The following is a 22,253-nucleotide window of genomic DNA, read 5'->3' as shown; positions in this document are numbered from 1 at the left end:
AGGTACTACTACAGCGACTTGCTGAGGAATCCGCTGTACATTCCCTATCGTAATTTCCTGCCCCTTTTCTACAACCTTAGCTCCAGCCGTAAAAGCTGATGCCAAGTGTGTAGTTAACAGACCACCGAGTCTATCTACTTCCAATGCCAAAGTGTCAAGCTTAGTTGTCAAAGGTCTTAACATCTCCTCTAGTTTAGCCTCTATCTTCACTTCCAAAGTGTTAATCAATAGAGTAAATTGCTCTAGATTTAAATTAACATCACCCTCACTATTTCTTCTGAGTGTAGAGGATCTTGAGCCACTGCAAACTGGCTGAAATGGGTCTAGTCTTTTTTTATTATGCTTCCCAGCCCGTTTTATTTGTGCTTTCCTGCAGGAACGCACCGGCCTTGGGGCTGGTGGTACCTTCACTATTTCCTCAATCGAGGTATCCAACGGGTCTCCCTGTGGTTCTGCATGCACCTGGGCAACAACCGGTATCTCAGCCCTATCTCTAATGTCCAGGTTAGTGCCCCATCTATGTCAGCCACTAGCAGGGGCGTATCTTCCTGTACCACTAATGTGCTCCCCAGTCCCAAGGAGGCACTACGGTCGTTATTTATACGGTTTACTTTTTTCACCAGGTAGTTATCCAAAGTCCCCAGCACGGGAGCAGTTTTATCAAATTTCGATTTAGACATTATGACAGATATGAATAGGTTAATAAACAAAACAAGTAACACTATACACTAATAGCAGATAAAACAAATAAAGTCTCACTTTGCGAATGAAGTCCGGCACTAAAAAGACCCAAATCTCAGGCCCAGTCCAGTCTCTTTAGGCCTCTGAGGGCCACAGAGGGCCCGCCCTTTGCCCGGGCTTACCCCGGCGCCACCCGCGCGCGTTCCCGCGACGCGGGGGCTCTCCTCTGGTTAAATGCGCCTCCGGGCGCGGAAGAGGCGTGAGCGGCTTCCTGCCGCAAGGGATGCCGGGAAATGTAGTCCTCCCCTCACTGCGGCCGCGCTGATATGCAGGTACGGCGCCGGCGGCAGGGGAGATAGGCGGCAGGAGAGCAGACCAGGGAAGTATAGCAGGATATGGCGACCTGCAGATGGTTGACACAGCAAACAGAGCCCCCCTCCTCCTTGCTGTTATCTCTGAGGTCATAGGTGATTGTTGATCCAGGAGAGAATATGCAGTGTTTGCCTCCCAACACATACAAGGATCCTTTCTGTCTGTCTTTTTTCTCTCTTTAAGCCTTAGAAAGGCTAATCTAGAATGTCCCACTCCCCTGTCCGAATCTATCAGTAAATCTTTGTAGCTTGGGTAAGGTGAGGTCCCAACGATAGGGGAAATAGTGGGGTAATTATGGGGGCCATGAGTGGGGACGGCAAAGGGGAGGCAGGTGAAGACACCACAGGGGGCACAAGCAAACAGGCAGGCAAGCAAGCCAGTTATAGCTGGTACGATCAGAACGGACCGCGGGCCGGGGAACAGAGGAGGTGACTAGGGCTGCCCTGCCCGGCCCAGGTAATGCGCCCGCTTACTTGTTACTCTTGCTTTCGGCACTCCGTGCTGGGTTGCTGCCAATTCCAAGTATTGCCTGCCTGCTCCTGCACGGCTCAGCACAGTTCTGTCGGCTCTCGTCCTCTTTCCTTGCCGCTCTCACACAACTCTCCCGACTCTGCTCGGTGCTTGGCCCTCGCCTCCTTGGCACCTCCGCCTCCAGGTGGCGGGAGTGCAACAGAGGTGAAGTCAGCTCACCTTCCCTCCTTGTCCGTGCCCCCGCCCTGGAACTCCTGCTTTCAGCAGGAGGGAGAGGGCAGATAGACTGTCACCCACAATGGGGGCCGGGGTGGAGCTAGGGCCCAGCGGGTTAGTGAGAGAGAGAGCAGGTGGGAGACTCGTAGCAGGCGACCTGTTCCGGGAGACTCGTAGTGGGCCAGTGGGCTGCTGAGAGCCGAGAGCCACCCGGTCCTGGCGTCGAAAACGTGAATTCGTTCCCCGTTATGTTAACATGTCGTATTCATTGCCACTGTCGCTGCTCAAAGGAGGGCAGGTAAGCTTGTAATGTGGCAACTACACAATGGCTGGTCCGAAACTGGTCATGTTTGGTATCAAACATGTTGGAATCCTACAACTACTATGATCCCATTGTTAGTTTCAGGATACCATGTACTGGGGGGCTCTTTAGAGGACCCCCCCAATACTTACCTGTGTAGCCTTACAGGGTCTGCATGCCAGCCTGCACTGCTGCCAACCCTAGACAGTCTTCTGCCCCCCCTGCTGATGAGATTAACTTGGACAAGGAAAGCTAAACAGAGGAATTTTTGCAAAGGAGAGGTGTGACCACCTCTCCTTTAGAATAAGGCAGGGTGGGGGCACTTCTGAACGCCTCCAGACTTTATTGAAGGTCACATTTTGTGTCCTCTTTGCATAAACATGTTTTGCCCAGTTCAAGAGCCTTGACTCCTGCTTTGGCGCAAAACTAAACAAAGGACATGGGAGTGTCCATCCCTCATCCAGCTCCTCCTCTCTAGAGAGGTGCCCAGAGCTCCTACAGGTAGCCACTTGATTTTCATCATCAATATATGGATGCACACTGTCGTGACCTGGGCACAAGGGCACTAGGACCCTGTACCCGACTGGTGGGGAGGGGGCAAGGAACTGGACACCACTTCCGGTCAAGGAGGTGGGGGGACGGGCAGATCGAGGATAACAGGGCAAGAGGCTAGACGTGTGGTCGCCGCAGCAAGATACCAATAAAGCATACTTGAATCACCTACATGACTCCTGTCGTGCCTGAAGAAGCAAGACACGACAACTGGCGACGAAGGTGGCGGAGAAGGATCGACGCGTGTGTCCAGGCGCCCCAGGAGAGACGATCCACGGAACAAGGAACCCACCCTGGTCCGAGTGACGGAGCATAGACATGGCGTGGGAGCCCACCCCGGCCGGAAAAAGAAGCATCGCGGTAGAAGAGAAAGGAACCACGCGACCGTGACAAAAGCCGGTAAGAAGCCCCGACCGAGAAGAAAGCGCGCGCGTGAGAGATCAAAAAGGAAATCTCGCAAAGACAGCAGCCCTCTTTAAGTCAGGTGAAAGCGGCCAATTAGAGTCACGGAAGGCCCAGCGGCCATCTTTAAGTCAGACGGGAGCTCAAACAGGACCCGCGATCTCGCGAGACGTGGGCGACCATCTTGAAACCAGGCAAAACAGCCAATCTGGAGCACGAGAGAACCGGCGGCCATTTTAAAGTCAGGAAACCAAGAAAAACAGACAAAAAAGTGCAAAAAAAAGACAGAATAAAGCAAAATAAGAGGAAGTAAGCTGTGCAAAGAAGGAAAAAGAGACAATAAGAATAGAAAGAATACAGAAGACAAACAGAAAGCACACAACGAAGAATAAAGTAAACAAAAGAAATAGAACAGAAAAACGCAAGAAAGAAAGAAGAGAAAACAAAAGTAACATATCAGAGAAGAACAGAAATTAGCGTGGAGGCATCAAAGGAAGAAGTGCCACAGGCCCACAATGACCGACCCAGCAAATGACAAACCCAGCGCGCAAGCGACGTTCCGCAGACCCCTTCCATTCAACCTCTCAGAACCACAGCTAGGCATCAGATGGGAACGATGGATTTGCAAGTTCGAAAGATACATGCGCGCCACAGATGTAGTAGACGCTAAGCAACTGGATCTACGCTTAAACCTCGTAGGGGACAAAGTCGATGACCTACTAGTGACTTCCCTGAAGACCAAACGGCAACATACAAAGGACTAATCAAGTGCCTCTCAGAGAGATTTGACCCGCAAAGAAACATTGACTTTGAGAGATACACTTTCACAATCTCATTCCAGCACACAGATGAGTCCCTTGATGATTTTGCAACATGACTGCGCAAATTGGTCACTCACTGCGAATTTGACAAGTTCGACAATGAACAAGCAATTCGCCTGCACATCATTGAAGGATGTCGGTCGGTGGAATTCCGCACACGAATTCTGAAAGAACCGACCTCGCTGGAGAAAATTTTGACCATGGCCAGAGCAGAAGCAAGGGCAACGGCACAAGCAAAACAGATGGAGCTGAGAAAGGAGAGGCGAGTGGAACAAGCACACCACATGGTCGGAAGCAACAGAATGAACAACTGGAAGAAAGAAAACAATGAGCAACCACCAAGAAAACAACATGAAAGAACGTGTTACAGATGCGGACTCGAGTTCCCACACACCGGAGCATGCCCAGCAATGGGTCAGACATGCAGAATGTGCAACAGGAACAACCATTTTGCAAGCGCATGTTTGGGCATACAATTCAAAAGTGAAAGAGGAGGACCTGGAATACCGCGGATGACGATAAACAGATATGCCAGGCACATGGAAACAACAAACCGCAGATCGTCAGCTGACTCCGACGGAAAAGGGGTGCAAGAGAACGTAGAACAACTATACCTGATGTCAGATGTCGCCCCTGCAGAAGAAACAAAAGGGCGAGAGAGCATCCACCTAATAGAGAAACATGAAGTAAAAAAGACAGCGACCGTGAACATAGATGTGGGAAGACACAACACACGATTTGTGCTGGACAGCGGCGCCACATGCAACATAATGTGTGTTTTAGAATATGGAAAGATGAAAACAAAGCCAGCATTAGTGCATCAACCGTTGACGTATTCACTTGGGGATAAAAAAAACAGTAGTCAACATGGGAAAGTTTACAGAGACCCTGATATACAAAGACCGATCAAGCAAGGAAGACATACACGTACTGAAGGGTGACATTCCGGCACCATGTCTATTGAGCAACGTCACAGCGCAGGTGATGGGCCTCCTCGTGATGACATACCACATGTCAGAGAAGAAGAACACCGTGCGAGACTATCCAGGAATCCTACATGGACTAGGGAAACTAAAAGGACGGCAAATAACACTGCACATCAATGAGGCAGTAAAACCAGTAGCTCAACATCACAGACGAGTGCCGATACACCTGCAACCGCAAGTAGAGGAGGAAATACAAACGCTACTAAGTGAGGACATTATAGAGCCGGCAGACGGGCCGACACCATGGGTGTCACCAATAGTGGCAGTCCCAAAGAAGAACACCTCCAAGATTGCATCTGTGTCGACATGAGGATACCAAACACAGCAACTGAAAGGGAAAGACATCCTGGACCACAACTCAATGACATGATCAGCTGCCTAACTGGCACCTGCCGATTCTCAAAGCTGGACCTGTGCAAAGGATATCATCAGCTAGAGCTTGACCCACAGTCAAGGTACATTACGAAATTCTCCACGCACATGGGTCTATTTCGATACAAGCGACTGAGTTTTGGCATCTCATCAGCGGCAGAAATATTTCAGCAAACAATACTGCAAGTCATAAGGCCGGTAAAAAACAGCCTCAACTACAGTGATGACATTCTGGTGTTTGGTCGAACAGATGACGTGCATGACACAGCGCTGCGGGACGTATGTTCACAGCTGGAACAAGCAGGTCTAACGCTAAATGAAGACAAGTGCGAAATAGGAAGAAATGAACTGGTATTTTTCGGACACATCTTCTCCAAAAAAGGGATGCGACCAGATCGCAGCAAAGTGGAGACGTTGGAAAAAGCAAATCCTCTGGGCGACGTTGCAGAAGTGAGGTCATTCCTTCGGCTTGCCAGCTACTGCGAGAGATACATAAAGGATTTTGCCACAGTAAGCACACCACTGAGAGAACTGATAAAGCAAGGCCAGAGTTTCATGTGGACGGAAGAATGCAACAAGGCGTTTGAGGCCATCAGACATGCAGTGATAGCAGTGGACCATCTTGCGTACTTCAATCCACTGCTGTGCACAGAACTGACGGTGGACGCCAGCCCAGTGGGACTAGGAGCGATCCTAGCACAACACATGCCTGGCAAAGACTCCCCAAGAAACATCGTGGCGTATGCAAGCAAAAGTCTGTCCGACATTGAGAAAGCATATTCACAGCCGGAAAAAGAAAGCCTTGCAGTAGTATGGGCCTGTGAGCATTATCACATGTTCATATACGGGAAACCATTCATATTCATAACGGATCATCAGGCCTTAGTAACGATCTATGGAAATCCAAATGTGAAAATACCACCTAGAATTGAGAGATGGGGCATAAGGCTGATGGACTACAGCTTCAAGATCGTGCACAAACCAGGGAAAGAACAAAACCCGGCGGACTACATGTCGCGACATCCGTTGCCGCAGACACCTCAAGCCACATCCATAGTGGAGGAATACCTGAACTTTGTACTGAAACCCTCCGGCATCGATAACAATAGCAGAGCTGAAGCAAGAAACAGAGAAGGATGCCACAATGCAGGCGGTAAAAATGGTAACAAGACAACAAAGATGGAGACATGTGAACAACAACAGAATCCTGGAAAATGGAGTGATCAAAGAGGAAATGCTGGCGTTCAAAAAGATTCATGAAGAACTGTCAGAGACAGAGAATGGAATAATAATGAGAGGGGCAAGAATAGTGATGCCAAGGGCTTTGCGGAGACAGACTGTAAACTTGGCGCACAAATCACACAGAGGCATGGTGGCAACAAAGAAACTACTATGGGAGAAAGTGTGGTTCCCGGGGCTGGACAACATGGTGGAGGCCACCGTCACAAACTGCCACATCAGCCAAACGACAGGGCAGCCAGCAAAACCAGAACCGCTACAAATGTCAGAGCTCCCGCGGGCAGTGTGGACAGAACTGGCAGCAGACTTCTACGGGCCTCTGGAAACGGGCAACTACCTGCTCGTGATCATTGATGAATTCTCGAGATTTCCCATCGTGAGACAAGTATCAACAACATCAGCAAGTGCAACGCTGCCAACTCTGGATGATATATTTGCAGCGTGGGGTTCCCCACAAACGCTAGAGACATTCTCAGTGGAAGAATTTTGAAAGTTTATGGACTATATAGGTATCAATCACAGGAAGATAACGCCGCTGTGGCCACAAGCAAATGGCAAGGTGGAAAGATTCATGGGAAACATAAAAAAGGCTGTCCAAAGAGCAAAGCTAGCGCAGATATCAATATGACAGGCCCTATGTCAAGTACTAAGGGACTATCGGAACACCCCTCACAACTCCACAGGACGGTGTCCCGCCGAGCTAGTGCTAGGGAGATCAAGCAGGAAATGGCTACCGCAGCTGAAAGCAACAACAACGCCAGAGCATAGCAGCATCGCCATCAGAGACCAAGGAAAAAATGAAGGCACATGCCACTCCTGCGCAGCTCAAGCAAGGGGATGTCGTGGTAGTGCGGCAGCGGCAGCTGAGAAAATCAGACAGCCCATTCTCAAAGGAACCATTAACAGTGACAGAGGTAAAAGGGCCTATGATAACAGCAACAGCAGGTCCTTACCACATCACACGAAACAGCTCACACTTCAAGGAACTGAAGAACATGGATGAAGACGGAAGCGATATTGCAACAGGGGCCACAGGCATGAAACAGGATGAGGACCGGCAGATGGACAACGGAGAGACACACCAAAGAAGAAAGCGCAAAAGACAAAAAAGACTGATTGAAGAAATGTAATAAAGACACAAGGACATGTCTTTGGACACATCTTTTCTCTGTCTTTTTATCTCTCTCTCATCTCTCTCATCGCTCTCTCTCTTTCAATTCCTCTCTCAACAAATATTTGGCAATCACCATTTCTCTGTCATTTTCTGCAACAAAAGGGGAGATGTCGTGACCTGGGCACAAGGGCACTAGGACCCTGTACCCGACTGGTGGGGAGGGGGCAAGGAACCGGACACCACTTCAGGTCAAGGAGGTGGGGGACAGGCAGAACGAGGATAGCAGGGCAAGAGGCTAGATGTGTGGTCGCCGCAGCAAGATACCAATAAAGCATACTTGAATCACCTACCCAACTCCTGCTGTGCCTGAAAAGACTCACACCAAATCAGTTCCTAATTTGGTGTGCATCCCTATGTTGATGATGTATATTATGTAAATTGCCCTACTTGGGGTTTGCACCCAGCACCAAAAGCGGACTAAATTGAGAAACCGTGTGTATTTTGCTATATCCACACGCATGGCGAAACACCTTGTTCATAAAGCCAGTTTATTTTAATTTTGAACCTAAATGAACATTAAAGTATCCACATTTAATGTTTAAAATACTTTGAGAAAATACATGTTTAAAGTTGCAATTACGGTACAAAGCCAATAATGTGTTAGTTTGGCAATTATTATCGGTATTGTTCAGTTACGGCATTTTTATTGCATTATGGGAATTGTAGTCTTTAACAATGAAGGGTAGTTTTCTGACGGTGGGGGTGGATCAGGTGGTCAATTAGGCAACTGGAAAGAGGGAGGGTCTTGGATATGAGTGGTTGGTTTAAATTTGGACGGTGGAAGAAACACTTCCTTTGAACGAGATTCGAGAATGGATACGTTCATTTGTTTTGGCAGGTACGTGAGGTTTTGCATGAAGCAGTCAGAGAATGTTTAAGTTTGTAAGTGGTGTGAATGTTGGAGTAAATGGGTGTTAGTAATGAGTTACATTGTGAGGGAGGAAAGGGGATGTTTGCAGCGAGTGATAGAGAGAGGCTCGGAGGGTGCGATATAATATAGCAGCAGGGAAATTAGAGATGCCGATCTACAGTGGGGGTGAATGTAGTGTTGTGTGTATGATCGAGATTCTGGCAATAAAGGTGCACGATAGGAATTAGTCATGTTGAGAGGGAGGTAAGGGGATGTTTGCAGAGCGTGATTAAGAGGGGCTCAAAGGGTGTGATATAAGTATTAGGGAGATTAGAGATGCTGGTTTAAAGCGGGGGTGAATGCAGTGTTGCGCGCATGATTGAGATTCGGGGCATAAAGGAGCGTGATGAGGTGCGTGAAAGAAGGGAATCAAGAAGGCGGTGCAATTCTCGGCGACAGGAACTTGCAGAGAAAAATGAAGGAACGGGAGGATGACTGGGATAAAAAAGAAAGGGAGGTTGTGAGTGAAAGTAATGTGGATAGTTTTATGAGGATAAATGGCATGCTTTGGGAAATGGTGTGATGGCAGTGTGAAGTTTGTTAGTGAGTTAGTAGAGGGGAGATATGGTGGGGGGGGGGGAACTTAACCAGATTCTGCCAGATGAGTTGGGGAAGACATGTGGGGTTTACCCATATGAAGTTTATGCGGGTGCGTAACGGGATAATTATGATATTAAACATAATTACGATAGAGTATTTGTAACAAGGTAGTATCACTTGGTTAATCTGGTTGATTACAAACGTATTACAAAGGGTAATGGAGTAAGTTTTTGTCATTTGTAGTTACCCCTGAAGAAGGACCTACGAAGCCTGAAATGCATTGGTTTTAAATAAACATTGCTTTGGATGAATTATGCGTCTTTATGTGTTCTTGATAGAGGTCTGGATGGGAACACCTTGAACATGAGAAACCTTTGAAAATTGCATGACACCCTACATATGGCTTAAATGAGACAAAAGTGGAAAAGAGGATTAAATGAGAGGATATGGAGTACAAAACATGGAAAACAGTGGAACATGGATCGCTGAGTTGTGCGACTGGGTTTGGGGTGAAATGTCGCCCCAAACATATGTTTTCTTACAGCCACTTGATTTTGCCATGTTGAATCTTGGCCCCTGGGAGCATCTGATTGGCTCGGCCAGCCGAGTAGCAACCCTGACTACTCTCATAGGTGGGTCACCACAGAAGAGGTCCTTCCCCTTTTTAGGGCTACTTAAGAGCTCCCCTGAGGGTGGGTCCTTAGATTCGTCCCAACAACAACCTCAAGATCTAACTGCCTGCCATCTGAAGACTACTTAAAGACTTTTCTACTGATGGACACTGAAACTTTGCTGTTCTTTGAGCCAGGACCAAAGACAAGACTGCTCCCGGTGGGAAGATCCCTGATGCATCTTTGTCCCTGTGCTTCTTCAAGTTCTGCAACTCCATGGCCGTGCATCCCCTGAGTCCCCAAATACCCTGCCTGCAGCCAAACAAGAAGGAATCTCTCTTGGAGTGAAGGAGTCAGTTCACTGCAGGCACATCTACGTCAACAACTGGTTTGCTGATCTTGTTGTGTCACGGACATTGCCTGGCACTCCAATACAGGTGGTGATTTCTTGGTTCTCCAGAGGCCTGGCCAGTCTTCTCTGCAACTTGTGTGACTGTAATCCCTCTCCAGCCAACGTGAACAGCCTACCTGTGCACTGCATCTGTTTTCCATTACCAACTCTTGTTGGCTCTCTTCACAGAAGATCTTCAAGCACCAAGAAGCCCCAGTCTCCTCCATTGCACATCTCTAAGATTGACATCTTGCCTCCATCCTCTGCATTGTCGACCTTCACCTCTTGTGTGGTGCCGAGGCTTTCCTGCTCTCCCTGTGCTGCTGCCAGGGGGTTCTTGAGGGGGCTCCATCAATTCCTGCTGGCTCATCTGAGTGCTGAGGGCCGGCTCTGACTTACACTTGCTGGGTTATTCCCACAGACTTTGCTGGTCTGCAACACAGCATCTTCACCACCAAACTGTTGTTTGGATGCCAAGGCTTGTTGGTGGTCCTGCTCTCCACTGACTTTCCTCTACTAGCCGACCGGCGTATTACAGCTTGTGGATGTCTCCTGCATCATCACCGGGTCTCCAAAGCTGTTGCTTAAACCTCACAGTGCTACAGCAGGAACCTCCAACAAGGGCTGGGATTGTGCTCCTGTGCCCACTGGTCATTTCTGGGTGGTTTGGACTTTGCCCCTCTGCTTTCTATTTTTTCTTGTCTGGATTCCCTGTCCCGGTTCCACCAGCCTGGTCCACAAGACTCTGTAGCTGCTGATCCTCCACGATCCTCCATTAAAGCAAACAAGCGTTTTCGACATCACTTCACCCCTATGCACCGGGCTCCCTGAAATAGGTATCCTGATTTCCTGGTTATCCATGGGGTTGGGTGACTCTCCCACCTTCCTTGATCCAAGTGGTTCCTTCGGGGTCCTTTGGGAAGGGTACTAGAACAGTAAAAATCCAACCATAACTTACTCTGTGTTGTCCTATGGACGTCTGACCTGGTGTAATCACTCTGCAGCCGGGCACCTTGGGGTCCCTGGCTACTCCCCTTGGGTGGTTCTGTGCTTCTCCTGGGGTCCTCCAACCTTGGGTATTAGTCCCATTTTGGTAACCATTTCACATTCTACTATTTTAGTACATGGTTTGGCCCCTCCATAGTGGCCCATTTATTTTCCAATGCAATTTACCTATTTCTGAAGCATTTCTTGTGTATATTTTTTATCTTTGGATAAGAGATATACCAAGTTAGTGTCTAGTGTGGGTTAATTAATACAAAGTATTTTTATATTCACGTGGTGTGGTTTTTTATTATGTGTAAGCTTACTGACTGACTCTATGGTAAATGCACCTGCTTCACACCCTTCTAAATAAGCCTTGGCTGCTCTCCACGACTACCCCTCGAGAGCTTTGGTTATCAGGGATATAAACACGATCACTAAGGCCTGCCTGGACTCAGTGCACAGTGCCACACCATAAGTAAACACTATATACTAAGCGATCCTTCTACATTGGTGGCAGCAGCATTTGCTTTACCACTTTGTCATAAGTAAGTTTTCCATAAGAAACCACTACTACCTTTGGTGAGTACACAATACTTGTTAGGTAAGACTTTACTAAACCGTTAAGTTAGGTGTCAAGGATCTAGCATAGCCCTTTCTCCAAACCTTTTGGAAGTTTAGATTGCTAGAGTAGGGTACAATAGACTAAACTAGTATCATGCCCACCACTGGGGATTCTAGTCAGACTTAAGAGCCTGGGTACAGTGCACTTTGGTTCCAGGACCTTAAGACGCTATGCAAAGCTGGAAGACAGTTGATAATCCCACTAGATTTTTTTTTTTTTTTTATGGAGTTTCTCCTCCAAGAGGACCTCCAGAATCCTGGAAGGCCACTGGAGGAGGAAGGTCTTGGTGAGGGGGACAACCTTACAGGACAAGAGCAAGGGGTACATAGTACTATTTGCTCTTTCACTGGACATGGCCATTAAGAGTCTTGGGGCAGCCGTTATTTAGTTGGACATCTCGACTTGCCAGTGTCCACAACATACCTTAAAATGACTGTCCCACACTAACATATCCCAGAGAATGAAGTCCGGGGTTTGTTGGCGTACCTCCATTCGTGTAGGCGCACTCACTCACTTGGAACCATGCACCTTGACCTTGGATTGAAAGGCCTATTTTAGGGGTGACTTATAGGTTAAAAGTCCCATGATATCAGGAGAACTGAAGTGGACAGAATGTCCCTTAGCAACTTGCTAGTACAGCGTAGAAATAAATACACTCTGAGTAGAAACTATGATTAATTCCTCCTTAGCATCAGGAGGAAATAATATTGTGCTCTACTATTTTGCAGGAACACTCTTGGTTCAGCAGGGTCAACAAAGAGGAAGAAACAGATCTCTAACGACGAGGGCATCATATTTGGATAAGTATCTATCAATATCTTTACATAAAGAGCTTTGGCAGCGCATAAGCGCCGTTACTGCAAATTTGGAGTGACTGGTTTGTTCCCTTTCTTCGTTTTGCAGGGAGGAAGAACTTTGAAGGGCCATGATGAGGATTCATGAGTCTGCGTGAGGGACTGTAACGAAGCCGGAGAGGAGCAATGGGATCCCGCCGCAGGAAGAGGACCAGGATTCCGGAGTCTGCGTGAGGGAGCCGTGATGAAGCCGGAGAGGAAAGTTGGGATCTCACCGCAGGAACAGGAAGTGTATCAGTAAGTGCTCCGGAAGTGAAGGCTGACCAAATTCCGTAATGCTAGAACGCAAAAGCGTTCTGCTTCAGGATCAGGACAGTTTTATAGTCCGCAGCCTGCAGCACAGCACCCCCACGTCCTTGGGACTGTTCGAATGGCTCCCTTAAGTATTGAAGGGGCCACATGGCCGGCACTAGTGGGCTATACCCCACATCCTGATATGGCAAACACGTGCTTTATGCAATATTCTTTGTGTCCTATATAGACGTCTTTGACCATTTATTTCACATGCTTTACTAGCTGTTCCTGCTAGAATTGGCCTAAAGGGACAGGCCCAACATCCCGTGGGGCCTGTGTTTAGTCCTGTAATTGTTCATTCAATTATGTGCAAACCACCCACGAATTGTGAAGAAATACCATTTTGGATAGCCCAAAAAATTTATCAACTTGAAGCTGTGCTTCCCCTTATGGGACCACAACACAAGCACAGTAGTGTAACCATGTGGTTACCCAATGGTCTGGCTCCTGAACAAGCCAAAAGCAATACCTGGGAGACTATTTTTGCCACTGTTTACACTGTGTGTGATGGCACTCTCTTGATGGCCGTACTAGTGAACGTCTTCTTCAAATAAAGAATGAACCTGTGGCAGGTCCTGCCCATGATTTGTGGATGAAACTTGTGGGTCCTTTTCCTGTTTTCTCCAAAATGATTCTTTATAATATTAAAGGTGAAGCAGCGTCTTTGGTTATATGACAGCAACTTTCCGTAATAGCAGTAGCTGACCACGAAGTGCCTGTCACTATTGCTAATGTATACACGTCTTTAGGACTTAATAGTTGGGGAACCAGAACTTCCGTAGCACCGCTTGACAAGCCTAGCTCTGACAAAGATGCCAGACCAGCCCTTGAGTTTCCTAAAAAACCATGGGATAAATGTAAACATTAACAAAAACCTAGACAACATGGAGGTTCTCCAGCCCAGGAGTCCTCTGAAAGATATACGATTTTCAAGATCGCACTAAGATTAGGACACCAAACCGTTATTAGTCTTCTGATACAAGTTCTCCTCGTTCATTTCAGGAATCGTCTGACCAACAGTACGACAGAGGAGGGCGATCTGACTGCAGATAAGAATAGTACGTGAAACTGTAACAGGGCACACAACTCTCGTTTGACGTGAAGATAAAGGAGGATAGACCTCCTCCATATAAACTCCCTTTTCAGAAAAAGAAAGTTGCAGCATAAATCGCAAATTATGCCACAGACGGTGAGAACCCTCCTGCTGAACAGGAGTTGGGTGGTGACTCTCTTCAACAGCTGGAATCTCCACCAATTTCTGGAAACGAAAGCAACTGATACTTTTAATAAAGTTGAAATCGCAGATACCCGCATAGCCCCCACCCCCTAGATATACTGTATCACTTAGATAATCAAATGGAAGGTGATTTAAAACTAATCATTAAATCAATATCTGGGACAACTTAACTACTTCTTATGATATTCTCTTGGCGGTGGTTGATTGTCCCCCACCTTTTGTTCTTGCATGTCCCCAAGGTGCGGATGTCATTCTCCCTTCTTTCTCGCACCTTGTATTGGACGAGGTCAAGAACACTTACACATCGGAATGAACTCTTGCTTTGGCCCCGCTCTTTTTTGTAATCCTACTGTTTGGGATAAGTATTCCCCTTACCATGGTTCTCCTATACAGTCCAGACTTCAGGTGCAAACACAGTATCCTATGAAACAGGATACAAAGACACCTGTTCAAGAAATTATTTCTCAACTGGAGTACCACAGAGTAGTTGAACCCTGTGTATCTCAACTGAGTAATCCTACTTTTCCTGTTCTTAAACCAGATCATTCATATCGCATTGTTTTGGATTATAGACACTTAAATAGTCATACAAGCACGTTTGCGGTGCAAAATACCCATAGTACAACACTCATTAATAATGTAGTCCGTAAAGAATACAAAACCACTTTGGACATTTCCAATGTTTTCTTTCAGTCACAATTTTGCTCCTAAGATCTGTGATTGTCACCTTTAGCGCATTGAGATTTCAACTACGCTACGCCCGACTTCCTATGGGCAATCAGAAAAGCCCAGGAGTTTTTGGGCACAGGGTCAAGACTGATTTGCATATGGCTGGGTTCAAACTGGAATGGCATGGTGAGCAAAAAAACGATAGATTTAGGCCCAAATCTTTGTACTGGTGTGAATGTATGACATTGTTCTGCATTCTGTCCATCAATTGTTGTTTTTGCAGGAGTTTTTGCGGCATGCATTGTGTCGATTCTTCATGAAATTGACCCTGATGCCCTGTCCTATGTAGATGATATCCACGTGACGGATGATATGAGGTAATACCCGGAAACCAGTCCCAGGGTGCTTGTTTCTGGCCCAGGGAGGACCTGGCCGGGCGGTTAAGGCAGGATTGTTCCTATGAGGAACAGGGTCAAGAATGATTTGCATATGGCTAGGTCCAAACTGGGGTGGCATAGTGAGGAAAAGAACAATGGATTAAACCTAGATCTGTGACTGGGGGGACGTGGTGTGCCACAAAAGAAAATGGCCCCAAATTAAGAGAGCTCCCCTGGGACTATCCAGTAATCTCCCTAATATCCTGTCAACATCCACCAAAAAAGGGCTGCATACAACGAGGAAGAGATCGGAGGACCCTCTGAATCAAAAGAAGGGGACAAATCGGACATTTGGGTGCGAAGCTCGGCGAGGATAGGCGCAAAAGCACCGGGCTAAATTAGCTAAGCTTAGCTCAACTCAGCTGGATGGACACACAGGAGTTGGAAAAAAGGGACGTGAAGAAGCAGGGCCTGGGGTCGAGCGGGAAGCATCCTCCGAAATGTTCAAAGACACCTACTACGGGGACAGGCCAGTTGGCAAAGTAGAAGCGGCCTGCGACGAACTACACTGATTAGAAAGGTGACTTGGACTACAGCCGCACAAAAATTTACAGGTGCGCTGCGATTGACGCCTAGGTGAGGAAAGGAAATTAATTAAGCTTGAATAAAGAGGGCTTGGAAGCTGCGGTGCGATTGAACCAGTAAGTGAGTCACAGCAGCTGGAGAACGCCGACTCAATAGCAACAGAGTGGGATTTAGACGGAGGCCTCACAAATAGGAACAAAGACCAGGCTCCTGCAAGTTGTAGGAGTGGTTATTCAAGCTGCCACCCACCGACAAGGGGAATGGGTGAACCAGGTAATCGAGGCTCACCGATTTGGAGACCGAGGAGACAAAATAGTCCGCGGTGACACAATTTGAGAAGGGGAACCCCAGGAATCCTGGAGTCTAATATGCGAGTGAATGAAGAGGAGGAAACAGGATGCAAGGGGTACCTCACGGTGAAACAAAGCGGGAACTATAGAGTGAACTCATACTACAGGAGGAGAGCTGCCACCCACCCCGGGAGAGGATTAGCTAATTACAGATCCAGACTCGGAAAGGTCCGGTCTGCGCACCCAAGACTGGCTCGGGACTGGAGACAAGGATCAAGGGTCCTGGGCAAGAAAACGGACAGGCCACTAGGTGGGGAGATCATCCCTGGGCAGGTTGCAGTGAGTACTGCTGGGGCTCACCGTGCCCCCTGAATCGAGTTGCCACTGCCCACTGTGAATAGGACCAAGTGACAAACACAAGTGGATAAATAAAGGGCCCAGGAGCCATGATGGGTAGGAGGGGCCCTCAGGGAACCCAGCAAATGAAGTTGGACAAATACACAGTGCCCAATGACCACAAAGTTACAGCCATAGGCGACACAGAATCCGGTATTAGATCACAATACTCTGCTGAAGCGGTGGGAACAACACTACAAGACATTGACAATGCTGCAAGGAGTGCGAAAGGACCTAGGTAGCAACATAGACACACTGACCACAGAGGTGTCACTGATGAACGCTGATCTGCGAAACATGGGGTCCAAGGTGAAAGAAATTGAAAAGGTTACATCCACTCTAGTGGGAGATACAAAAACGTTTCAGAATTGAGTGTATGCACTCTTCAACACGACGAAGCAACTGGAGGCACAGCTCCAGGACCAGGAGGGTCGGTCTCCCCGAAATAACATCCGTATAATACCCTCCGTCGACCTTCACATGGAGGGTTTGTTTATTAAGAGCCTCCAACATAGGGGCATGTCCAAATACTTTTCAGAGGAAAGGGCCCATAGAGTACCCGGAACCAGGTCAGACCAATTAATATAGACAATGCAACAATAATCTTCTATCCTGATTTCACTGCAAAAGTACAACAAGCTCGGAGGACATTCCTAGAAGTAAAAAAAGCACTAAGGGCAAAGGACATACAATACTCCATGCTCTTCCCGTCCACACTCCACGTGACAGCAAAAGGCAAGATCTGAAGGTTCTCCACTCCATAGGAAGCATGGGAGTGGCTAGAGGGGTGGCAGAGAGTTGGAAAACTGCGGACATGAATGGCAGTGAAGGCAAGGTAACAGACAACAAGGTGGAGGCAACTGAAGATGCTACACGAGGGCCCAGGAAAAATATAGCCAGAAGATTGAGACAAAATACAAACTAAAGCCTGGCAGGGAATGAGGCTAGGACATCGTAAGGAGAGACTCCCGCGAGAGACTGGATGTACAGATACGCTAGAGGGCGCACGTCAAGATGGACACACTATAGGGTCGCTCTGCCTGGCTGAGCCACCATCCGCCTGTAATAGCTGCATCTACACTGCTAAACTGTGTAATCCTAGCTGTATGTGACCCCTGCACGCTTCGGTGGAGTTGTGGAGAGCCGGAGTGCGCCATAACGACTGATTCTCGGAGGTACCAAGGCCCGCGGTGACCGAACAAGATGGCGGCCGCCGGGGCGTCCAACTAACGAAACCCAGCTGCTGTGCTCCTTCTTCACCCGCTGAGGTGAGGCGCCGACTGGAAGCAGACCGGCGCTGCTGCAGCTGTATGTGGACTGAGGGGACGGCTCTGAGAGCTGAGGTATCGGGAGCTGCTACCTCGACTGCGAGCCTCGATCCGGCGACGTGAACCACTGCGGCCTGGCAGGAGACTCCACGGCCTCGCGCCAAGGTGAAGGACTGTTGGTGGAGGCAACCCTTGGGGTGCTGGTCTCGGTGAGTTGGGCGCGGTCTGGCCGTGGTTCGTGACTGTGGAGGCGGGCGTGGGCCCTGGCCAGTGCCGCGGCCTGTGAGCTGGGGCGGGTGCCTTAGGGGGAGCTGGCGGCTGATGCAATCCCTCCAGGGAGAGACACCGCAACGTGGGAGGCAGAGCTTCCATTAATTGACACATATTATTAGCCTGACCGTTGCTCTCTGCACAGTTGTTGCTGGGCTGCCCCCCTCTACAGCGCGAGGCCTGCGCTGTCTAAGACCCACTTGAGGTTTGTGGTGCTGAACCCCTGATGGGGGGTGACATGAAGGAGGAGAGCTTTACACGACTACCGGACCTCGGCCTCATGCTCACGTGCTGTCGCTTGCTGGGGTGCTGGCTGGTATCTGTGCGCTGAACTCCATGTGGACCATCTGAGTGCAGCTGTTTCTGTGGCTGTTGCTGTGGGGCCCTGGGTGGAGGGGCCTCCCTGTGGACCGGGCTTTGTGCTGGAGTGAGCTCTGCAAGCCCCTGCATTACAACGGTTCTTCCTCCAGTTGAAACTCCTGAGTGGGCACCTTCCCTCGAACTTGGCAGCCCGAGATTTGCATTTGCCCCCTTACTTCAACCGGGCTACTGGTTATGTTGCTCTCGGTGTGGGGCCTGTCGCCGTGAGTACATATACCACGCAGAAGGCATTTTCTTTGTACTCTAGCCAAGACTTGCATCCCTGTTCTCTAAGTTCTCCTGTATTAGTGTATGGCTGGGAGCATACATATCTTGGGCGCACCACTGGTCTAATCTGGTAGAGCAGATCGCGGAGTGAGCACTCTTGGCATCATGCTTGCGACCTACAGGGGGAGTCGGGAGTGCCAGGTTCCCCTCTCCCCCCTCCAGATCATCCTGTCAGGACTCTGTGCGCCATGGGTAGAACAGATAAAATCCAGCCTCGCCTCATGTTTGAGGCATGTAAATCTACTAAGACTCCGCAGAAGGCTGCCTCGGATTCTGAGGCTGATGCACAGGAAGGGGGGTCCTCCACCCTTGAGACCACGCTGTTGGCCATGTAACGCAGCCTTCAATCCATCGAGGGCACGCTGGCGGCTATCAACCATCGACTAGACCACATGTCCTTGCAGTTAGAAAAGCATAATGCCTGCATGGGGGAAGTCGAACATTGGGTATCTGCGACAGAAGATGGCCTCAGTGATGTCGCCGGGAAAAATCTTAATATCGAAAAAGTTCTCTCCGTCATACAGGCTAAGAATGAGGATTTGGAGGCACGCTCCAGGCGTAATAACATTTGTATCACGGGACTGCCAGAATCAACCAATGTGGGCAAAATTGGGACATTTATTGAAACCTTGATCACAGATCTCTTTGGTACAGAGCAGCTTTCACCTATGTTTATTGTAGAGCGGGTGCATCGCTCGTTAGCTGATCAACCGGTCCTGTGCGCTCCTCCCTGCCCCATTATTGCAAGAGTGCTGAATTACAGGGACTGGGATGTCATTTTACACCTGGCCACGGCGAAGGGCACTATTGAACACCAAGGCAGTAAACTCCTCGTTCTTTCCCAATTTTACTGTTGCTGTGCAAGCTGCAATAAGGGAGTTTGGGGCTGTCAAAAAGTTTCTCCAATCTGAAGGGGTCCCTTACGCCATGTTATACCCTGCCCGCCTAAAGATAGGCCCTGACGGGGACTCTCACATTTTCAAGAACCCCAAGGCAGCCCTAGAACATGAAAAACACCTCAAGAGAAGGCAACGCGAATCCCGAACACTGTCGGATACAGAGGAACAATAGGCCTGTAGGGCGTGTTTGCAGAACCTATCCTACTGCCAAGTTTGCCTGTCCACATCATTAGGCCCCACTCTGGCCCATACCGTGCTGCTCAACTGTATGTCTTGCTTCTCTCCCCTGTACAGGTGGACACAGTTGTGATCAAATGTAGTATGCATGCTTTCATATCATGTGCACGATCCTTGGTATTGTTCTTATCAGACATAGTAACAGAACCCTGCTCAGCTACCTCCTACTAGATTGGAGGACAGTAGCACTCTGATGCCCTCTCATTGGAATGCCCCATCTATGTTTTGTATTGCTGTTCGTTAGTTGGGAAGGGGAAGGGGAGGGTGAGGGTTGGGATGGCTTTGGCGAGTTGGGGATGCTGAAGTGGGAGGGGGGATGAGGGGTTGCGAAGGGGGGGGAGGCTGCCTGGCACTTTATGTTTTGTATTTTGTGAACTTTATTTTCCTCTATGTAATAGCACACACATGCTTTTGTTATGTCTGATTGCCAAGTCACCTTAATATCCACTGACCAGATGAGTGGAAAAATATGACTCCTAACCTGGAATGTTCGTGGCCTCAATACTCCTAAAAAGATCAGGTCAGTGTTTGCCTACTTAGACAGGAGGGATGTCCACGTCGCATTTCTGCAGGAGACCCACCTTAAGAAATCTTCGTAAAAGACCGTGGGGGTTAGGTGGGCTGGCTTTAGTGTAGTATCCTCTTACTCTAGCTACGCACGGGGAGTGATGATTCTAATTAAGAAAGGGATTCCGTTTCACGTCACGCGCACGGAGACAGATGATCTGGGCAGAGTGGTGCTGGTGCATGGCCAGCTAGGTGGGTCAAGTGTTCTTTTTGTGAATGTGTATGGACCAAATGTCGTTGATCCGGTCGTTTTCGCTGATGTTTGGCGCTGCATCTCGGGGTTCCCAGACGCAGAGATAATATGGGGAGGGGATTTCAATGTTTGCCTAGATATGGATGCTGATCATATGGGTAGTGAATTAGCACTGCCTAAACAAGCGTGGAGGTGTTGCTTGGCCTGATGGATGCGGTACGCTTGAGGGATGTGTGGCGTCTGCAGCACCGTGGGATGCGAGAGAGTACGTTTGTGTCATCTGTGCACGGGACTTGGTCCCGCTTGGACTTCTGGCTGGCTACTGAGGCTGCATGTGCTTGGGCGATAGGGGTGTGCCATTTGGCTTGGACACTTTCGGACCACTCCCCAGTGCTCTTGGACCTACAGGTCCCGGCGTGTGAGAGACAGCCGTTCCAGTGGTGATTACAGCGGTCCTCACTGATGGATTTGGTCTTCAAGGCCACAGTTGGGGAGGCTATTTGCAATTTCTTTCGGAAAAATACTGGCTCTGTTGATAGCGCAGGTACCATGTGGGAAGCGTTCAAAGACATTATCAAGGGGGTCTGTATGGGGGCACAGGCTGGAGTTCTGTATGATCTGAGGTGTAGAATTCGCAAATTGGCTGCTGATATTTCAGCTTTAGAATGATCCTATGAGACGGACCCGCTGCCCGAAACCCTGTCCAAAATCCGTGAACTAGTGACTGAACATAACAAAACTGCCGACCAGGAGATGGTACACAGATTCAGGTGCAGCACAGCCCGATATTATGGCAGGGGGGTCGGCCTAGCCGCTCTCTTGCGCAAAAGTTGACTGCACCGTGGAGTCAGGAGTATATCACGGAGATGCTGGATGAGGCAGGGGAAGCTCCTTACACAACAGCTGACATCAGTGAGACCATAGCTATTATATGGCCCTTTATAGAAACTGGGACGTGGTGCTGTCGAATGATATCCACTCCTATTTGGACGATGTCGCACTGGGCTGGCTGGCTCCTGGCTCCTGGCCATAGAGAATATCTTATTCAACCTTTTAATGAGGAAGATGAAAAGCTCGCTATTATGTCCCTCCCCACATGTAAAGCTGCGGGCTTAGATGGGCTCTCGAGCGAGTTTTATAAGACTTTCGGGGATGACCAAGCCACCAAACTTCTTGAAGTTTAGGGTGAGGCGTACGACACCGGACGTCTTCCGTCTTTGTTACGGGAGGCTCTATTGGTGATGCTACGGAAACCTGATAAGGCGCCCAATTGCTGCTATTCCTACAGACCACTCTCATTGATCAATATCGACGCCAAGATTTTGGCAAAAATGATCGCCCTTCGCCCTCTGGTGTTCTTGCTGGTACTCCCTGACCAATCAGGTCTTGTGCCTGCACGATCTACCTTGCACAATCTACGTTCCCTTTTCACGACTCTTAATTTTTTTTTACTCTTATTTTCAGGCCGTAGCAGTGCTACTTGATGCCACCAAGGCATTTGACTCTCTCTCTTGGGAATGTATGTTTACTGTTCTCGCACGAAAGGGCTCCCCCCCCTGTTTTTTCTGCAGGGTGTTGTATATTGAACCCACCGCTACAGCTCATGTGAACGGCTGGGTGTTGTTGGCATTCCCCATTGGCAGGGGTACACAGCAGGGCTGCCCCCTGTTGCAAATGCTATTTGCCACTGGCCTGTAAGTTGCGCCAATTACATGCCTCTGCTGCGCTGCGCTTCTGACAACGACCATTAGTTGTATCGCTCTATGCGGATGACATGCTGTTAGCCTGCAACCTACTTCCCTGAATTGCTGCGTGAGTATG

General features: G+C 48.7%; 1 protein-coding gene and 1 long non-coding RNA gene across 2 annotated transcripts in view; one reads left to right on the top strand and one right to left on the bottom strand.

Moving 5' to 3' along the window:
- Positions 1-22,253, bottom strand: part of LOC146860809 (sperm-specific sodium:proton exchanger-like) — a 5,538,638-nt gene that overhangs the window by 5,021,520 nt on the left and 494,865 nt on the right. The window lies entirely within an intron of this gene.
- On the top strand, positions 8,392-11,617 carry LOC146860810 (uncharacterized). The gene is made up of 2 exons (XR_014979207.1): positions 8,392-8,425; positions 9,281-11,617. It is a non-coding gene; the product is annotated as an uncharacterized LOC146860810 (long non-coding RNA).

Source organism: Triturus cristatus, chromosome 3_1, assembly GCF_964204655.1.
Source record: "Triturus cristatus chromosome 3_1, aTriCri1.1, whole genome shotgun sequence".
NCBI classification, from domain to species: domain Eukaryota; kingdom Metazoa; phylum Chordata; class Amphibia; order Caudata; family Salamandridae; genus Triturus; species Triturus cristatus.
This window is presented reverse-complemented; position numbering and strand designations above follow the sequence as displayed.